Source organism: Globicephala melas, chromosome 16 (assembly GCF_963455315.2).
Source record: "Globicephala melas chromosome 16, mGloMel1.2, whole genome shotgun sequence".
NCBI classification, from domain to species: Eukaryota; Metazoa; Chordata; class Mammalia; order Artiodactyla; family Delphinidae; genus Globicephala; species Globicephala melas.
Genome location: NC_083329.1, coordinates 21,887,565 through 21,899,681, shown reverse-complemented (window position 1 = coordinate 21,899,681; position 12,117 = coordinate 21,887,565). Strand labels below are relative to the sequence as shown.

Genomic DNA, 12,117 nt, shown 5'->3' with positions numbered 1-12,117 from the left:
CAAGTCCATAATCTACGTCTGCATCTTTATTTCTGTCCTGCCCCTAGGTTCATCAGAACCTTATTATTATTATTTTTTATATTCCATATATATGTGTTAGTATAAGGTATTTGTTTTTCTCTTTCTGACTTACTTCACTCTGTATGACAGACTCTAGGTCCACCCGCTTCACCACAAATAACTCAATTTCGTTTCTTTTTATGGCTGAGTAATATTCTATTGTATATTTGTGCCACATATTCTTTATCCATTCATCTGTTGATAGACACTTAGGTTGCTTTCATGTCCTGGCTATTGTAAATAGTGCTGCAATAAACATTGTGGTACATGTCTCTCTCTTTTTTTTTTTAAGATGTTGGGGGTAGGAGTTTATTAATTAATTTATTTATTTTTGCTGTGTGGTATCTTTGTTTCTGTATGAGGGCTTTCTCTAGTTGTGGCAAGCGGGGGCCACTCTTCATCGCAGTGCACGGGCCTCTCACTATCACGGCCTCTCTTGTTGCAGAGCACAGGCTCCAGATGCGCAGGCTCAGTAGTTGTGGCTCACGGGCCTAGTTGCTCCACGGCATGTGGGATCCTCCCAGACCAGGACTCAAATCCGTGTCCCCTGCATTAGCAGGCAGATTCTCAACCACTGCGCCACCAGGGAAGCCCCATGTCACTTTTTGAATTATGGTTTTCTCAGGGTATGTGCCCAGTAGTGGAATTGCTGGGTCATATGGTAGTTCTATTTTTAGTTTTTTAAGGAACCTCCATACTACTCTCCATAGTGGCTGTATCAATTTACATTCCCACCAACAGTGCAAGAGGGTTCCCTTTTCTCCACACCCTCTGCAGCATTTATTGTTTGTAGATTTTTTGATGATGGCCATTCTACCTCATTGTAGTTGTGATTTGCATTTCTCTAATGACTGGTGATGCTGAACATCCTTTCATGTGTTTGTTGGCAATCGGTATATCTTCTTTTTGAAATATCTTTTTAGGTCTTCTGCCCATTTTTGGATTGGATTGTTTGTTTATTTGATATTTAGCTACATGAGCTGCTTGTATATTTTGGAGATTAATCCTGTGTCAGTTGCTTCATTTGCAAATATCTTCTCCCATTCCTAGGGTTGTCTTTTTGTCTTGTTTATGGTTTCCTGTCTTGCGAAAAAGCTTTAAAGTTTCATTAGGTCCCATTTGTTTACTTTTGTTTTTATTTCCGTTTCTCTAGGAGATGGGTCAAAAAGGATCTTGCTGTGATTTCTGTCATAGAGTGTTTTTCGTATGTTTTCCTCTAAGAGTTTTATAGTGTCTGGCCTTACATTTAGGTCTTTAATCCATTTTGAGTTTATTTTTGTGTATGGTGTTAGGGAATGTTATAATTTCTCTCATTTACATGTAACTGTGCAGTTTTCCCAACACCGCTTATTGAAGGCGCTGCCTTTTCTCCATTATATACACTTGCCTCCTTTATCAAAGGTAAGGTGACCACACGTGCATGAGTTTATGTCTGGGCTTTTTATCCTGTTCCATTGATCTATATTTCTGTTTTTGTGCCAGTACCATACTGTCTTGATTACTGTAGCTTTGCAGTATAGTCTGAAGTCAGGAAGCCTGATTCCTCCAGCTCCGTTTTTCGTTCTCAAGATTGCTATTCAGGGTCTTTTGTGTTTCCATACAAATTGTGAAATTTTTTGTTCTAGTTCTGTGAAAAATGCCATTGGTAGTTTGATAGAAATTGCACTGAATCTGTAGATTGCTTTGGTAGTATAGTCATTTTCATAATATTGATTCTTCCAACACAAGAACATGGTATATCTCTCCATCTGTTTGTATCATCTTTAATTTCTTTCATCTGTGTCTTATAATTTTCTGCATACAGGTCTTTTGTCTCCTTAGGTAGGTTTATTCCTAGGTATTTTATTTCTTTTGTTGCAATGGTAAGTGGGAGTGTTTCCTCCATTTCTCTTTCAGATTCTTCCTCATTAGTGTATAGGAATGCAAGAGATTCCTGTGCATTAATTTTGTATCCTGCTACTTTACTAAATTCATTGATTAGCTCTAGCAGTTTTCTGGTACTACCTTTAGGATTCTCTATGTATAGTATCATATCATCTGCAAACAGTGATGCTTTAGTTCTTCTTTTTTGATCTAGATTCCTTTTATTTCTTTCTCTTCTCTGACTGCTGTGGCTAAAACTTCCAAAACTATGTTGAATAATAGTGGTGAGAGTGGGCAGCCTTGTCTCTTTCTTGATCTCAGAGGAAACTCTTGATCTCAGAGTTTGTCACTATTGAGAATGATGTTGGCTGTGGGTTTGTCATATGTGGCCTTTATTATATTGAGGTAAGTTCCCTCTATGCCTACTTTCTGGAGAGTTTTTTTTTTTTTTTTTTATCATAAATGGGTGTTGAATTTTGTCAAAAGCTTTTCCTGCATCTATTGAGATTATCATATGGTTTTTGTACTTCAATTTTTTAATATGGAGTATCACATTGATTGATTTGTGTATATTGAAGAATCCTTGCATCCCTGGGATAAATCCCCCTTGATCATGGTGTATGATCCTTTTAATGTGTTGTTGGATTCTGTTTGCTAGTATTTTGTTGAGGATTTTTGCATCTATGTTCATCAGTGATATTGGCCTGTAGTTTTCTTTCTTTGTGACATCTTTGTCTGGTTTTAGTATCAGGGTGATGGTGGCCTTGCAGAATGAGTTTGGGAGTGTTCCTCCCTCTGCTATATTTTGGAAGAGTTTGAGAAGGATAGGTGTTAGCACTTCTCTAAATGTTTGATAGAATTCACCTGTGAAGCCATCTGGTCCTGGGCTTTTGTTTGTTGGACGATTTTTAATCACAGTTTCAATATCAGGGCTTGCAATTTGTCTGTTCATATTTTCTATTTCTTCCTGGTTCAGTCTCAGAAGGTTGTGCTTTTCTAAGAATTAGTCCATTTCTTCCAGGTTATCCATTTTATCGGTACATAGTTGCTTGTAGTAATCTCTCATGATTCTTTGTATTTGTGAAGTGTCAGTTGTTACTACTCCTTTTTCATTTCTAATTCTGTTGAGTTCAGTCTTCTCCCTTTTTTTCCTTGATGAGTCTGGCTAGTGGTTTATCAATTTTGTTTATCTTCTCAAAGAAGCAGCTTTTAGTTTTATTGATCTTTGCTATTGTTTCCTCCATTTCTTCTGCTAACCTTGGTTTTTTGTTGTTGTTGTTCTTCTTCTTTCTCTAATTGCTTTAGGTGTAAGGTTAGGTTAGGTGTAAAGTTATGTTTCTTGTTTCTTGAGGTAGGATTGTATTGCTATAAACTTCCCTCTTAGAACTGCTTTTGCTGCATCCCAGAGGTTTTGGGTCATTGTGATTTCATTGTCATTTGTTTCTAGGTATTTTTTAATTTCCTCTTTGATTTATTCAGTGATCTCTTGGTTATTTAGTAGCATATTGTTTAGCCTCCATGTGTTTGTATTTTTTACAGTTTTTTTTCCTGTAATTGATATCTATTCTCATAGTGTTGTGGTCAGAAAAGATCCTTGATACGATTTCAATTTTCTTAAATTTACCAAGGTTTGTTTTGTGATCCAAAATATGATCTATCCTGGAGAATGTTCCATGAGCAGTTGAGAAGAAAGTGTATCCTGCTGTTTTTGGATGGAATGTCCTATAAATATCAATTAAGTCTATGTTGATTAACCTGTCATTTAAAGCTTGTGTTTTCTTATTTATTTTCATTTTGGATTATCTGTCCACTGGTGAAAGTGGGGTATTAAAGTCCCCTACTATTACTGTGTTACTGTTGATCTTCCCTTTTATGGCTGTTAGAATTTTCCTTAGGTATTGATGTGCTCCTATGTTGGGTACATAAATATTTACAATTGTTGTATCTTCTTCTTGGTTGATCCCTTGATCATTATGTAGTGTCCTTCTTTGTCTCTTGTAATAGTCTTTATTTTAAAGTCTATTGTGTCTCATATGAGATTTGCTACTCCAGCTTTCTTTTGATTTCCGTTTGCATGGAATATCTTTTTCCATCCTCTCACTTTCTGTTTGTATGTGTCCCTAGGTCTGAAGTGGTTCTCTTGTAGATAGCATACATACGGGTCTTGTTTTTGTATCCATGCAGCCAGTCTATGTCTTTTGGTTGGAGCATTTAATCCATTTCCATTTAAGGTAATTATTAATATGTATGTTCCTATTACCATTTTCTTAATTGTTTTGGGTTTGTTATTGTAGGTCTTTTCCTTCTCTTGTGTTTCCTGTCTAGAGAGGTTCCTTTAGCATTTGTTGTAAAGCTCGTTTGGTGGTGCTGAAATCTCTTAACTTTTGATTGTCTGTAAAGCTTTTAATTTCTCCATCGAATCTGAATGAGATCCTTTCCAGGTAGAGTAATCTTGGTTGTACGTTCTTCCCTTTCATCACTTTAAATATATTGTGCCACTCCCTTATGGCTTGCAGAGTTTCTGCTGAAAGATCAGCTGTTAACCTTATGGGGATTCCCTTGTATGTTATTTGTTGCTTTTCCGTTGCTATTTTTAATATTTTTGCTTTCTATTTAATTTTTGATAGTTTGATTAATAATGTGTCTTGGCATATTTGTCCTTGGATTTATTCTGTATGCGACTCTCTGCGCTCCCTGGACTTGACTATTTCCTTTCCCATGTTAGGGAAGTTTTCAACTATAATCTCTTCAACTATTTTCTCAGTCCCCTTCTTTTTCTCTTCTTCTTCTGGGACCCCTATAATTGGAATGTTGGTGCCTTTAATGTTGTTGCAGAGGTCTCTGAGACTGTCCTCAGTTCTTTTCATTCTTTTTTCTTTATTCTGCTCTGTGGTAGTTATTTTTACTATTTTATCTTCCAGGTCACTTATCTGTTCTTCTGCCTCAGCTATTTTGCTATTGATTCCTTCTTGACAATTTTCAATTTCATTTATTGTGTTGTTCATCATTGTTTGTTCTTTAGTTCTTCTAGGTTCTTGTTAAACGTTTCTTTTATTTTCTCCATTCTGTTTCCAATATGTTAGATCATGTTTACCCTCATTACTCTGAATTCTTTTTCAGGTAGACTGCCTATTTCCTCTTCATTTGTTTGGTCTGGTGCATTTTTACTTTGCTCCTTCATTTGCTGCATATATCTCTGTCTTCTCATTTTGTTTAACTTATTGTGTTTGGGTTCTCCTTTTCGCAGGCTGCAGGTTCATAGTTTCCAATGCTTTAGGTGTCTGCACCCAGTGGGGGAGGTTGGTTCAGTAGCTTGTTTAAGCTTCCTAGGGGAGGGGACTGATGCTTGTGTCCTGGTGAGTGGGGCTGGATCTTGTCTTTCTGGTGGGCAGGGCCACATCCAGTTTGTGTTCTGGGGTTTCTGTGAACTTAGTATGATTTTAGGCAGCCTCTCTGCTAATGGGTGGCGTTGTGTTCCTGTCCTGCTTATTGTTTGGTATGGGGCGTCCAGCACTGGAACTTGCTGGCCATTGGGTAGAGCTGGGTTTTGGTGTTGAGATGGTGATCTCTGGGAGAGCTCTCACCAATTGATATTATTTGGGGCCAGGAGGTCTGTGGTTGTCCAGTGTCCTGAACTCGGCTCTCCCACCTCAGAGACTCAGGCCTGACACAAGGCCGGAGCACCAAGCCCCTGTCAGCCCCACAGCTCAGAAGAAAAGGGAGAAAATAAGAAAGAAAGAAAAATAAACTAATTATTAAAATAAAAAATAATTTAAAAAAAGAAGAGAGCAACTAAACCAGTAAAGAAATCCACCAATGATAACAAGCACTAAAAACTAAACTAAGATAAACATTAAAATCAGAAATAAATCAGTTGCAGACAGCAAACCCCAAGTCTACATTTGCTCCCAAAGTCGACCACCTCAATTTTGGGACAATTCATTGTCTATTCAGGTATTCCACAGATGCAGCGTACATCAGGTTGACTGTGGGGACTTCATCCACTGCTCTGGAGGCTGCATGAAGAAATTTCCCTTTCTCTTCTTTGCACAGCTCCTGGGGTTCAGCTTTGGTTTTGGACCCTCCTCTGCATGTAGGTTGCCCTCAGTTATCTGTTCCCCGCCCAGACAGGAGGGGGTTAAAGCAGCGGCTGATTAGGGCTCTCTTGCTCACTCAGGCTGGAGGGAGGGAGGGTTACAGTAGTCATAATTGGAATGTGGAGCAAGCCTGTGGCGGCAATGGCCGCCATACATTGCAACAGCCTGAGGTGCGCCATGTGTTCTCCCAGGGAAATTGTCCCTGGATCACGGGACCCTGGCAGTGGCGGGATGCACAGGCTCCCAGGGGGGTGTGGATAGTGACCTGTGCTTGCACACGGGATTCTTGGTGGCTGCAGCAGCAGCAGCAGTGCTAGCGTTTCATGCCCATCTCTGGGGTCTGAGCTGATAGCCATGGCTCAGGCCCGTCTCTGCAGCTCGCTTAGGCAGTGCTCTGCCTTCTGTGGGCACATGGGGAAGGAAGCCCCTCTCCTTGCGCACCCTGAAACAATGGTCCCTTGCCTCTTAGGTCCCTTGCCTCCTTGCCTCCCTTGCCTCCTCTCCCTGGGATCTGACCTCTGAAGCCTGAGCCTCAGCTCTCAGCACTCCCTGCCCTGGCCGGTGAGCAGATGAGCCTCTCAGGCTGGTGAGTGCTGGTCGGCACCAATCCTCTGTGCGGGAATCTCTCCTTTTTGCCCTCCGCACCCCTGCTGCTGCACTCTCCTCCGTGGTTCCGAAGCTCCCCACCACCACCACCCCCTGTCTCTGCCAGGGAAGGGGCTTCCTAGTGTGAGGAAACTTTTCCTCCTTCACAGCTCCCTCCCAGAGGTGTAGGTCCTGTCCCTATTCTTTTGTCTCTGTTTTTTTCTTTTCTTTGCCCTACCCAGGTATGTGGGAATTTTCTTGCCTTTTGGGAAGTCTGAGGTCTTCTGCCAGCGTTCAGTAGGTATTTTGTAGGAGTTGTTCCACATGTAGATGTATTTTTGATGTATTTGTGGGGAGGAAGGTGATCTCCATGTCTTACTACTCCACCATCTTGAAGGTCCCCCTCCCTCACCAGTAGCTTTGACATTAACAAAATCCACTCTTGGTTTGAGGTGGGAACACAGTTCCTGGCCCCATATGTGGCACTATGAACCCAAATAGAATGCCAGTTACTGGCACCATCTGTGGTTATATGAGTGATTTTTTTTTTTCTTTTCTTTTCTGGATAACTATGCTTAAAATAGAATTTTGGGTCCAGATCTCAATGGGGACTGAATAAATTGTCCTATGGAACAGAATTCAGAGCATCAATGCCACATCCTAGCAACCACAACTGCTCTAGCATAAAAGGCCAGCACTTAGCATGTATTCCAGATTCAAGGATTATTCTTTTAGTATTATTTATGATCCACTTCCTTCTCTGACTCACTCTCAGTGGAACACGTCTTCTGAATTTATCCCACACTTGGGCAGTCCCCAGGCCGTCAAGAACAGAAATGCAATATGGTGACTATGTTATTTTATACAACAAAAATATCTGGGTCCCAAGAGTGCTGAGAAATAGGATATTATTAGCTAATTAGGATGAACTATCACACTGGAGTGTTTGATTAAATTAATTAATCAAGCTGATGATTGGTCTGGAGGGGGTAGGTAGCTGTTTTTACAGTGCACCTGGTAAACTGTGCAATTAACCAGTGGTCCCTTTGAAATTTAAGGAAAACATATTTTTGGATGAGAAATAAACAAGCTAGCATAAAGCTGATAGATGGATCAGAATGAACAATAATGCCTGTGTGCAGTAGGTGCCAAATATATGAATGAGTGAACAGATGTGAGTTTAGAGTTTCCTTTGCCTATATCATTACACTGAAATAATCAGAAGATTCAATTTGGATCTTCTTTAAATTGTATATAACGATTTCCTCTTTGACAATTACACAGGATAACAGATTAAAACAGATGAAAAAAGAATCAACATCACAGGCTTTTGTCTTAATTTAGGGCTTCACCTAAACATACCCATCCATCCATCCATCCTTTTTCAAAGACATAAAGAAGAATTAAAAGACCTCTAGCTTTATTTGACAGTCTGCTTCCATGCTTAACTTTCTTAAGAGATATATTATTCTTTCACTTCCTTTCAGGCAGTAGATAAACTATTCCTTCCACTGCTGTGTTCCCAGTTTGGTAAGCATCAACGCTGCCTTAATTCTGACCAATTCACTCCAAATCTAGCATTCTATGCCAGAGGACATTTTCATGTGACCCTGAACATGCTTGACACAAAGGTTTCTCCGTATTAACTGGGAGAGCTCAGGGACCCTATCATTCCTATGTTCTATAGAACACCTAGCACATTCCACTATTCTGTGCCAGCATTTACCAAAGTGTTCTCATGGTTCAAAGCCTTTAAACTTGAATAAGAAAGGATGTAGGCACATATGCTGGAACTTTATCAAAGCCCATGATTCATCCATCCATTTACTCATTCATTTATACGTACATCCATTCCAATTATTCCACAGTCTTTCACAGAGACTCCTTCAGGCACGATGCAGATATAAACAAGGATACTTCATACCCTTCTAGAGTTCATAGTGTATAGTATTAACATTCTAAAGGTCTTTAGATAAATTAAACCCCATATATACAAACTCCATGTTTTAAATGAATATTTTGGGTGTCTTAAAAATAATAAAAAATTATTTCTAAAACTCTCTCAACAGAATCACAGGGGAAAAAAAACAACCACATTTTAAAACTTTATCAACGTCCATTCCCCTCCCCTCACCTAAGGAGGGAGCTTTTTATTCCTTTTCCCCAGAGTCTAGTTCAAAGGATAAAGCTTTTGTCATCAGATACCAAATTTGGTCATATGCAATAAATACTTTAAAAAATTATAACATATAAAGTCAACAGAATGAATGAAAAACATTCATTTTAAGCTACTTATCTATATTTTTTTCTCCTCTATTTGCCTAAAAGCTCCATGAGGGCAAAGAATATGTATACTTCTGATCATTAATTTATTGTCTGCACCTAGCACATACTACACTCAAAAATTATTTATAGAATGAATGAAATAAATTAATGAATGAAATAAATTAATACAATATAATCTTTCACATTCAAAGTTGCAAACATCCCCAAACAACCTTAAAATTAAAAGGTGCTGGTTATCACATGCTACATCTAGTCTGGTGAAAAATAAGTAGAAAATGACTGCAGATAATTTCAAAGGGCCAGGGCTTTTTTTGTCCCTAGAAGATTTACCGAGAAAAAACTGTGAGTGGAAAAGAATAAGAAAAGGAAGAGTGAAGGGAGAGTTTAACTCAAGTGACAGACTAAACATTTTTATTCAACACTTCACAGTCTTCAAAAATGCATAATGATCTCCCCAGCTCTTCAGGCCAGTAGCATGAGGCTGAATACATCATCAGTTCTGCTATAAAACATGAGTTTGCAAGTACACAGCAAGTTTATCTTATAAAATGGAGCTTTTATTTGCATAGAAATTCTTCATTAATAACAGAGATGGACTTTCAACTACATACTGCAGCTGTGGCTCCCTGCCATATGGCGCTTTTAAAAGGGAAAAAATACAAGTCAGAGGAATTTCTCAGCAAATTCAATTCCTTTTATTTTCCAGAAAGGCAGGTGTGAAGCAGCAGGTGGTAAATTCATTTTTATCTAACAAAATTTGATCATGTGACATATTTTATTTTCACAGTTAATATAACTTAATGAATAGAAAATTGGGAAAATCTGCCAGCATGTGGGGAGTTAGGGGAGCGTGTGTATGTGTACATGTGCAGTGTGTGTGTGTAGAGAGATTGAGAAGGCTTATGTGGTGAAGGTGGGGAAAGAAGAAGGTTGCTGTTCTATGTCCTGTGCAGGAGACCTTTCTTTTAAGTCACTAGTTCCAATCCGTGTTGAGAACTGTAAAGCCATCATATGGGAGGGAGAGACCACCTTCATTATATAAGATGTGGTTATCTTCAACCACGTCCTTAAAGGAATGGACTTCCAAAAATAACCCCACGGGGCTTCCCTGGTGGCGCAGTGGTTGAGAGTCCACCTGCCAATGCAGGGGACACAGGTTCGTGCCCCGGTCCGGGAAGATCCCACATGCCGTGGAGCATCTGGGCCCGTGAGCCATGGCCGCTGAGCCTGTGCGTCCGGAGCCTGTGCTCCGCTACGGGAGAGGCCACAACAGTGAGAGGTCCGCGTACGGAAAAAAAAAAAAAAAAAACAAAACCCACGACTGATAAACTACTGCATAGCACAGGGAACTATATTCAATATCCTGTGATAAACCACAATGGAAAAGGACATAAAAAAGAATAATATATCTATATATCTGAATAGCTTTGCTGTACAACAGAAATTAACACAACATTGTAAATCAACGATACTTCAATAGAAAAAAAAAACAACCCATGACTCACAGCAGCACTGCTGATGAGATCTCCAAGGTGAGATTACAAAGATCGTGTGGACTAAACCTCTGCAGCCTATGAAGGAAGGATAGGAATTGAGGGAGCTGTCAATTCGACCTTTTCCACCAAGAAAAAGAGCTGTTCATCAGTTTCAAACATAGCTATACCGAGTTTTGATATGTGCAATACCAGCAAAACAAAGCTTTCTAAACAGATAGAACACATAGTGACTCATTATTGTATCACATTACTGACATTATAAAGAATCCCAGACTCTGGAAGAAGAGCCAAGAGCTCTGGCTGGATTCAGAAACACTTAGTGTCATTTTGGGCAAGTTGTTTTCCCACAAACCTCAGCTCTCTCACCCCACAGAATGGGATAATCAGAGTATGTGTTTCATATGGCTACGAGCAGGACTATATGAGTCTTGTTTTGTAAGTACTCCAACATATTAGCTTTTCTCATAATAGATGCTCCCAGATGTCAAGGGGGAGCATTCCTGACAGGGATACCCAGGTAAACTTGGTCTAGTCAAGCTTTTAGACTGTACCCACCTTAATTCATTGTCAGTTCAGTTCAGTTAAGACCCCAAAGTTAGATGGTTTCTTGCTTACCTCCCTCAAGTCCCTCTTGGGCTTTCTCTGTCCCTTCCCTTCGCAGCAGGGGTTTTGAAACCTCTGGGAGCTCCCAAGAAATGACTGAAAACAGCATTTTAGGGATCCCACCTACTCCAGATATTAATTCTTCCAAACACTGTCTGTGACTGTTAGGCAGTAGTTTTTCTTTAAAAGATAAAAATGAAGCTGGCAAAGAAGTGAACAAATTGCAACTCTCGTGCACGGTTGGTGGGGTTATAAAATGGTACAACCACTATGGAAAACAGTATGGTGGTTCCTCAAAATATTAAAAATAGAATCACCATGATGATTTAAAGAGAATTATATAAACTGTCATGATTGATGACTACAATGATCTTGCACTCCCACTTCTGGGTATATATCCAACATAATTGAAAGCAGAGTCTCAAAGAGATATTTGCACACCCATGTCTGTAACAGCACTATTCACAGCAGCTAAGAGGGGAAAGCAACCCAAATGTCCATCAATGGATAAATGCATAAACAAATGTGAGACACATATTCAGTGAAAACAGAAGGAAATTCTGTCATATGTGACAACATGGATCTTGAGGACATTTCCCTAAGTGAAATAAGCTAGTCAGAAAACTACAGCTACTATATGATTCCATTTATTTGAGGAATCTGAAGTAGTCAAATTCATAGAAACAGAAAGTGGGGTGGGTGGTTACCAGAGGTTGTGAGGAGAAAAGAGTTGTCGTCGTTTAATGGGTATAGAGTTTCAGATATGCAAGATGAAAAAGTTCTAGAAATCTGCTTTATAGCAATGTGAATATATCTAACACTAATAAACTACACACTTAGGAATGGTTAAGGTGGTAAATTTTATATTATGTATTTTTTTTACCACAGTGTTTAAAGAAAGATAAAAATGAACTTTGAAGACATATTATAGCTACATTATCTGGAAACTTTCCCAACCAAAGGACCCACCCGTAATAGATCCTAGAGCTGCACCTGTGTTCTGAGTTCATGGAAAGAGGTGAAATGACTCAAGGTCACAAGCTTAGACCCTATCCACTCCATTTCCATCGTTCATGCCCAAATACTGTTTTCTTTTGTTTTATTTTTTTTTTGGCTGCGTTGGGTCT

General features: G+C 39.3%; 1 protein-coding gene across 9 annotated transcripts in view; it reads right to left on the bottom strand.

Moving 5' to 3' along the window:
* LOC115844941 (VPS10 domain-containing receptor SorCS1) overlaps positions 1–12,117 on the bottom strand; it is a 790,264-nt gene that overhangs the window by 295,931 nt on the left and 482,216 nt on the right. The window contains exon 1 of one of the 9 annotated variants that reach the window (XM_060285970.1): positions 10,397–10,457. The exons of the other annotated variants lie outside the window; for them this stretch is intronic. The gene's annotated coding sequence lies outside the window, so the exon portion shown is untranslated. Of the gene's footprint in view, positions 1–10,396; positions 10,458–12,117 lie in introns of those variants that run through there. 9 annotated transcript variants of the gene reach the window in all.